At 40.1% G+C, this 8,836-nt stretch overlaps 1 pseudogene; it reads left to right on the top strand.

The window, feature by feature from the left end:
• Positions 1-6,538: 6,538 nt before the first annotated feature.
• LOC129070089 (kinetochore protein NDC80 homolog) lies at positions 6,539-8,413 on the top strand (annotated as a pseudogene).
• Positions 8,414-8,836: the final 423 nt, after the last annotated feature.

The following is an 8,836-nucleotide window of genomic DNA, read 5'->3' as shown; positions in this document are numbered from 1 at the left end:
GGAAGTAAAGTAGTGAAAGATATAACACATGGAAATGCAATTTGGTACATATTGGAAGCACAAGGATTTTCTCTTTTGCTATGTATTTTTCTCCCTACCTGATCTCTGTAGAATTTAGCATTCTTAAGGAGTGAGTAATGACAACACTTTCTTTGCATGAAACCAATAAGACCAGTTTCAAATTATGATTTTAGTAACCAAGACTTTGATTGGAATTCCATGTCTGAAGGAGATATGCCTAGGCTCTGATTGGTACCAGAAATCCGAGAGGAACTGAGATTGATTTTTGAAGTTAAAAAAACTCACTGGAAAAATGGCGTGGTTCCTTATTTGGTTATGTGGTTCATTGAAGTCTTTCCAGGGAAGGAATGAAGGTTGCTTCCCTGAAAGAAAGAAAGGTGGAACCTTAAGGGCTTCCCTTACATTCTCTTAAGATGGGAACCTTGAGGACTTGAGGAATACAGGTACAACAGGCAAAGCTGAAAGGCAGGTGTGTGGGTTTCTGTATCCCGAAAGGTTGACTAAGGGTCAATGTAAAGTTTACTTGTGTAAATTTCAGCAAATCAGATTTAAAACAGATGTGATCAGTTGCTGTTTTTGTTGTTTTTATGCAAATGATGAGGCAAAATTAAAGACTGGTAGTCTCATTGATGATGATGGTGATATTAGGGAGAGGAATTGTTTCAAGAAAAATCACAATGGTCAATTGTGGATACCAAATTATAGTGCAGCTAACTGTCTTCAAAGTTTTATTTTCATTTAGAAGCTGAACTGGTTTACCTCGGCACCTGATGATATCACAGAGGTGTTCAATTTACAGGCATTGAAAGGATTTGTCAAATTGTCTTTGCTTGATAGCATTCCAACAAAGGCCATGTAACTTGACATCTTCCCAAAAGACAGTCTTGCGGACTTAAGAAGCTCATTTGCATCACCACCTCCTGAGACTCAGTGGTTTGGTTAGACTTAATGGCTGAGTTAGTGAAGTATAGGAGGCCTATCAGCCTTGTTTTGAAACTGGTTTCCTTTTTTGCCTTAATGGTTTAGACAGAAAGGATCCAGAAGCGTAAAAGGAGGGAATCTCAAGATATTCCCTTCAGCCTAATTTAAGTTAAGCATAGTGAGCAATAGGGCCTCATACAGGTGTGACACACCTTACACACCTTCCTCTAAGGAAGCCACTTTTTCTTAATTGAGGACACTCTAGACTTAGTACCTATCTTTGTCATTGTGTTGCTATGGTTCTGATTGTGCCTTCTAACTCTCTTGCCAAATTTGTTATATCCAGAATACAACAAGGCTGCCAACTTGTCCAGGAATGCCATTTTTTGTACATTGTTCATGCAGCTTTCCAGGGACAACCAGCTGACCTGGACCTTGCAACATCCTTTTCTCTTTCATGAAGACTCCCCTCCACTCCAGACCCCTTTTGTTAGGAACCCCTGGACTAAGGGATAGGTAGGACAATGTGGCTTGGCCAGCAGGAAGTGGTTACAGAAGAATGAGACCTTCATCCTTGCAAGATTACAAGTGTCCAGAGTGTTAAAGGGGGGAATTGTAATTCCCAGATATAGGGGATGGGTAGGGAAACAACAAGCATGGTGCATGAATTGCAGATGCAGCATGGCCGTCAAACCAGCATACATTGCCCTTGGAACTGGGTTGACAACACAGCTATCCTGGCATGCGGGTGATTCTGGGGGTAGCCTTTAAAAGGGGAGTACATGTAAAGGCTGTACTCTTTGAGAATTCAGCTCCAGACTTAGTCCCTGGGGTGTATTTTGGGACAAGTGATTTCCTTTTTTATTAACTACTCAGAAGGTGTTGACTGACAGCTAAAGCTACCCAAAAGCTACATATCTACTACATTATAGCAAGACTGCTACATACCATGACTAGTCAAACCTGAATGTGGAAATATCACAGAAGGGAAGTCCATCACTGTGTAAATAGATGACAATCAGATAGGCTCTTCAGTTTTCAGTTTAGATATAAGAATATGGCTCATTGATTTACTTACCTGTGTTATATACATGTTTATATTTGTATAGTATGATGGTTTGATGTCTTTTTTGATATCTTTTTTAAAAAACAAAAACAATATTCTAGCTGACAAGAGACTGCCCCTCCTGGGCTGACCAATTCTTAGACATACCAAAGGGACCAACAGGAACATACCTTTAATATACCAATTAACCAATCCAGTGCCACACCTCCCTTGCTGGCCTATGTACCTCACTACCTCAGTAGGCAATATTCCTCTCTTTGTCATTCCAGAGTCTGGCAAGTAGAGACTGCCTATAATTCAGAGACCTCAGAAGTTATTCAAACTAGCCAATCCTATACTGCTCATCTTTACCTGCCTTACTTTTCCTTGGAAAGCCCAATAAACCCATGGCTCAAGCTTTCTCCTTCCTTCTGTCTTTTGTACCTCTCCCAAACCCGTCACTTCCCCCTGTGACCATGTGTGATATGTTGCGACCCATTTCCAAAACCTATGAGCATAATAAACTTTGGGGTTTGGGTTTTTCATGTCTCTCCTGTGGCTCCTCTTGTGGCCATGCTTGACTGAGGATCACATAAAAGAACACAAAAAGTTACTTTTCTAAGCATTAAAATCAGTTACAAGGATCATGACCAGTGCTACCCAGGAGGTAAACAGGTCTCAGCACAGCTATGGGAAGACAAGATTGTGCAGTCTTTCTGGAGGGCAACATGATTACAGTTCCCAAAAACCTTTAACATGTTCATACATTCTGTCCCAGCATTTCTAACTCTAGAAATTATTGTAAGAAATTGAGTTAAATGCAAGTATGTACATCCAATAATTTTTATTCATTATTTTATTTAGAATTGTGAAAATTTGGAAACAGCTACTATGGTCAACAATTGGGGATAGATTAAATAAACTTTAGTCCCATGTACAACTCCATACTAGGCAAGCATTAAAATCTGCATTTGAGAAAGCGGTTTCTGCCATGGAAAAATAGTCACTATATAATACGATTTTAAAAGGCTGAATACAGTATATTCTATACAATTCTAACTCAGCTTAATTTTTAAGTCTGTATGTGTACATCCAAGAAATGCCTCAATGGAATTAATATGAACTTTCTCTGAGGGGAGTTACGAGGGATTTTTATCCACTTCCTAGTAATTTTCTAAGTTTTCAAATTTTCTACCCTGAATATCTGTTCCTCTGTAAATAAAAAAATGCAATTTTTTAAACTATTGGAAAAAATCTGGAATTTAAGAAGAGTTTTATCAGTTCTACATATTTGGTATTAAATTTAATAACAGACTGAAAGTAAAGTCTTTTTTGTTGTTGTTTGGGTTTGTTTTGTTTTTTCTGTTCCCCTATCAATACTAGCAGACCTCTTTTCTGACAACCAAGCCTTGAGGGCAAGCCTGGGTTGATGATTCCAAAAAAGCAACAATCAAACATGATTAGGTTCTTCACTGAGAAGTTAGGACAAGAGAAAAATGACCCTAGTGCAACTGGTCACCTGACCAGGGCTGGGCCATCATTATGGCACTGTGGAGAGGGCCATGAAGAAGGCAATGATAACAATTTCAATGTACTCAAAGCTACCATGTGTCAGGTGTTTCTTCTAAGTACCTTACATAATGTATTTACTTAACAATCTGAACATCAGAGAAGACAACTCTTGCACAATCTGGAAGGTGGACAGAACCTGGGAGATCTGAAAATACCACTGCAGGCTATTATAAAGAGGTAGCCACTAAAAATCACTTCATACCCACTCTTATGTGACCTTTGCAAGCATATTGGAAAAATGGCATGTAATATAATGCAAGACATTGTTTTTAGGATGGCATTATAAACAACAAGAACCAATTTAAAATTCTAAGTCCAGGTGGGTTTATAGACATCAGGGCCATTACCTGGTCTCATTTCCAGTACTGGTGAGAAAAGAGAACCCACCAATAGGAGGAAAGCAACAGTGGAAAGATTCAGAATGTGAATTTCAAAGCCAGGCTGCCTGGTTTGAATTCCACTTTGCTTGTTCCCAGCCTGGCAGTGAGTTAATTGAGTGTTCTAGTGCTTGGCTTAGTATCTGCAAAATGAAGCTAATAACAGTGGCTACGTCATAGGTTTTAAATGCGGTAAAAATCAGATGAAGCAGCATTAGCAAGATGGCAGACTAGGAAGCTGCAGGCTCTTGTTCCCCTCACAAAAATGTTAAGTAAACGTCTAGAGACAGGTAACAATAATTTTATAGGAGATATGAAAATCAAAGATCTACAACAAATAAGCAGACATACAATCAAGGAAAAAGCCACCTTTAAGATGGTGGAAAAGTTTGTGAAGTTTTTACTTATCCTTGCCTCACACCCATTTCAGCATGGTGCAGAGTGGTTTAGAGGATGTGGTGGCCCAGTTCCCAGTTCCCTTACATAAACTGAAGATAACAAAGTATATTTAATTTACAATGTTGTAAATTCTCTGGGCTGCCTGAAAAATTGGTCTCTATTTCATTTTACTCAGACTTCAGATGGCTTAACTCAGATTAGGAAAAGCCATGGAAGACAGTGGGCATGGGTTATAAAATACACATGGGGGCTACTGACCTGTGTATACCTATGGCAAGATATTACTGATACAGATATACAATAAAACAGGTAGGACCCCAAGAAAAATCAAGGTTAAGACTTGCAATAAAATTAAGATATCTAAAAGTAACCATATAGAGAGATGAAATTTTAAAAGTACAAATAAGAACAAAGGCGAAAACAACCCAGAAAAGACCTGAAAAGACCGTAAGAGTTAATCTGTAAATACTGGGAGAGGTGCTTGTTTTGTCAAATGATAAATTTTCAACAATATATCAAAACACATACAAAGAAAAAGGAAAACTGGGCCAATACAAAAATTAATAAATAAAAAAAATTCCACAATCCATTCCTGTTCAAATATAGACATCAGAATTACAAGAGAAAGATTTTAAAATAACTCTTAAATATGTTAAAGGACCTAAAAGAAAACAGGACAAAAACACTATGGAAAATCAAAAAAATAATTATGAACAAAAATCAAAATATCAGTAGATAGAAATTATTTTATTTGAGGAATTCAAAGATGGCGGAGGAGTGAATGGGAGTCACGCTGACATCCTACCAAGATCAAACTGGAATTGTGACTAAATAGTGGAGAAATCACTGGAAAACAATGGAATGATAGAGGGAGAGGAGCCTTGGAGCCTTGGACAGACAGTGGATTCATCTCTCACACATCCCAATGGGTGAGAAGTGCGGTGGAGGCTCAAGAGGGTGGGCTGGACGCCCATGGGCACCAGCAACAGAGGGACATTGAAATGGTCAGTTGGATCCTCCTGAGAAGAACAGGGTCTGAATCATAAACAGGGACCCCTAGACTACAGCAACTGAAACCAGGAAAACACACAGACAAGATGCAACCCCGAAAAGCTTAGGGGCGCTCTATGCCAGGGACAGGTAGCTAGGGATACAAAGAGACATTTAAAGGGCCAACACAGAAATTTGCAGTGGCAGCCACCCTCCTTGATCTCTGGATAGAGGCAGCAGCAGAATAGGCTGGTGCCTGGGAAAAGATTGGTGAGGAAAACTTTGTGAAGAGAACTGAAACCGTGGCTGGTGGAGCCCTGGTGATAACTCACCTCCCACTCTGCAGCAACCATCTCGCTCAGGCATAAGGGAATCAACTAACCTGCCTTTTGTGCGCGCCGCACTCAGCTTGCATGTGTGTGAGCTGGGCGGCTAAGTGCAGACTGGCTGGAAGAAATAGAGGATCCCTGGCCAAAGGGGTCACAAGGGGTCACACAGCTGCATAGAGAGCCTTGAGGAGAGACTGGAGACAGAGGAATTGGGGAAAAAATGGGAGGAGGAACCGGGGAGTCCCGACTCTCTCCCCATTCCGTAGTCTCCATTTTGCACAGGCAGGGCGTACCCTCAAAGAGGCAAAAGGGGGCACGCGGGAGCCAGACGGCTTGCAAATACAACGCGGTTCCCAGAAATAGTGGATCCCTGGCTGAAGGGATCACAGAACTGCCCAGAGACCCCTGAAGAGAGACTGGAAATGGAGGCGTTGGGGAAAGAACAGGAGGAGGAACCGGGGAGTCCCAACTCCTTCTCCTTTGCATAGTCTTCATTGTGCGTGGACAGGCCATGCCTCTAAAGAGCCAAAAGCTCTTTAATAGCTCTTTAAAGAGCTCTTTAAAGAGCTCTTTAGCTCTTTAAAGAGCTAAAAGCACACAATACACAGCCCAAACCACCCAGTGCAGGTGCACGCACACACCGCCAAGCGGCCAGCGATGGTTGTCTAGGGCCCCCCACAGGTTGGCACCCACAAGGCCTGTGAGCGAGTGCATAGATCAGTGAGAGCAGGTGTTAACTAGTGCCCACGTGGGCCCGTGAGTGCAGAGCAGTCCGCAGAAATAGTGAATCGGGTGTTTTGGCTGCTGCCGCCCTGTCAGGCAGGTGATTGCCTGGATTACGGAAATTCGATTTCTGATTTGTGTCAGAAAACTGGAAGAAGGTCATAAGGATGAAATGCAGTTCAGTGTCTACCGGTGATGCTGGCCCCCTCTCTATGCAGGAGTTAAGATCCTAATACTTCAATAAACAAGGCCTTTATACCCCTCAAACCATAGAGAAACCAGCCTTTGGAAAATTGAACAAAAACAAACCCACATCTGAAAGAAAAGTCTCTGTATTTAGTAAAAGAAGTAGTGGACATGGATCCCGGAATAGTCAATTTGGAATATTTTCCTGTTCTGAAAAAATCAAGGACCCAAGGCCACTTAATGACAAAGCATTCACTCAGCAGTGTATTCGACTACTCTGAGTTTCTTACAGAAAATGGTTATGCATATAGTGTATCCATGAAATCTCTACAAGCTCCTTCTGTTAAAGACTTCCTAAAGATCTTCACTTTTCTATATGGCTTCCTGTGTCCTTCATATGAATTTTCTGGCACAAAGTTTGAAAAAGAGGTTCCAAGAATCTTTAAAGGACTTGGGTATCCTTTTGCATTATCCAAAAGCTCCATGTATACAGTGGGGGCCCCTCATACATGGCCTCACATTGTGGCAGCCTTGGTTTGGCTAATAGACTGCATCAAGTTATATACTGCCATGAAAGAAAGCTCACCTTTATTTGATGATGGCCAGCCTTGGGGAGAAGAAACTGAATATGGAATTATGTATAATAAATTGTTTTTGGACCACACCATAAAATGCTATGAGAGTTTCATGACTGGTGCCAACAGCTTTGAGGAGATGAATGCAGAGTTGCAGTCAAAGATGAAGTATTTATTTAATGTAGATGCTTTCAAGCTGGAATCATTAGCAGCAAAAAACAAAGCACTGAATGAACAGATTGCAAGATTGGAACAAGAAAGAGAAAAATAACCAAATCATTTGGAGACATTGAGAAAACTGAAAGCTTCCTTACAAACAGATGTTCAAAAATATCAGGCATACATGAGCAATTTGGAGTCTCATTCAGCCATTCTGGACCAGAAGTTGAATGGTCTCGAGGATGATATTGCTAGAATAGAACTAGAATGTGAAACAATGAAACAAGAGAATGTTAGATTACAGCATATTGCTGATAACCAGAAGTACTCAGTTGTAGACATTGAGAGAATAAATCATGAAAGAAATGAATTGCAGCAGACCATTAACAAATTAACCAAGGACCTGGAGGATGAACAACAGCAGTTGTGGAATGAGGAGCTAAAATATGCCAGAGGCAAGGAGGTGATTGAAACACAATAAGCAGAGTATCACAAGTTAGCTAGAAAATTAAAACTTATACCTAAGGGTGCTGAGAATTCCAAAGGTTACAACTTTGAAATTAAGTTTAATCCAGAATCCTGTCAAATACAAAGCTCAAGTTTATGTACCACTCAAGGAACTCTTAAACCAAACTGAAGAAGAAACTAATAAAGCTCTAAATAAAAAAATGGGATTAGATGATACTTTAGAACAATTAAATACAATGGTAACAGAAAGTAGGAGAAGTGTAAGAAGTCTGAAAAAATAAATTCAAAACCTGGATGATCTCCACCAACAAAAGGTTAAGGAAGCTGAGGAAGAGGACAATAAATGTGCCAATGAGCTAGAGTCCTTGGAGAACCACAAGTACATGCTGGAGAGTGCTGTTAATGAGGGCCTCAGTGAAGCTATGAATGAATTAGATTCTATTCAGCAGGAATACCAACTAGTTGTACAGACCACACTGAAGAAAGATGCAAAGTGGTAAATAATTTGCAGTGTCTTTTAGAGATGGCTGCTACAAAGTTGATAGAGAGTATGAAGACCATGTGTCTGAAGATCTCTTGGAAAATATTAGAGAGATTGGGGGAAAGTGTAAGAAGAAAGCTGCTCTAATTAAGTCTTCTGATGAGTGAAGATAAAATGCTATCCAAGAAAGATCTTTGTAAACAGTGTAAATTTTGAAATGTCCTTTATAGATTTGAAAAATCTCTAACATAGTCTATACCTCTTCTTACAACGAAGTCTCATGAACTCTTCTTCCCATGCCTATGAAATAGCTTTTATATATCTAGTTGATAAACTTAAAGGGTATATATAACCTGACATTATGAAAATTTGCTGGTTTGTTGTCTTTAGATGTGAGGACCAGTTATTTTATGTACCCAGAGTTAATAAAATGTTATCAGTAAAAAAAAAAGAAAGAAAAAAAGAAATAGTGAATCCCGAGCTGAAGAAGTCACAGAGCTGCCCGGAGACCCTGGAGGAGAGATTGGAGACAGGATTAACCAGAGAGTCCTGGAGCTGACTTCCTCCCATTTCCGTAGTCTCCATTTTGT

The sequence above is a fragment of the Pteronotus mesoamericanus genome, unplaced genomic scaffold (genome assembly GCF_021234165.1).
Source record: "Pteronotus mesoamericanus isolate MK-2021 breed Mesoamerican mustached bat unplaced genomic scaffold, CSHL_Meso_final contig_245, whole genome shotgun sequence".
Taxonomy (NCBI): Eukaryota; Metazoa; Chordata; class Mammalia; order Chiroptera; family Mormoopidae; genus Pteronotus; species Pteronotus mesoamericanus.
This window is presented reverse-complemented; position numbering and strand designations above follow the sequence as displayed.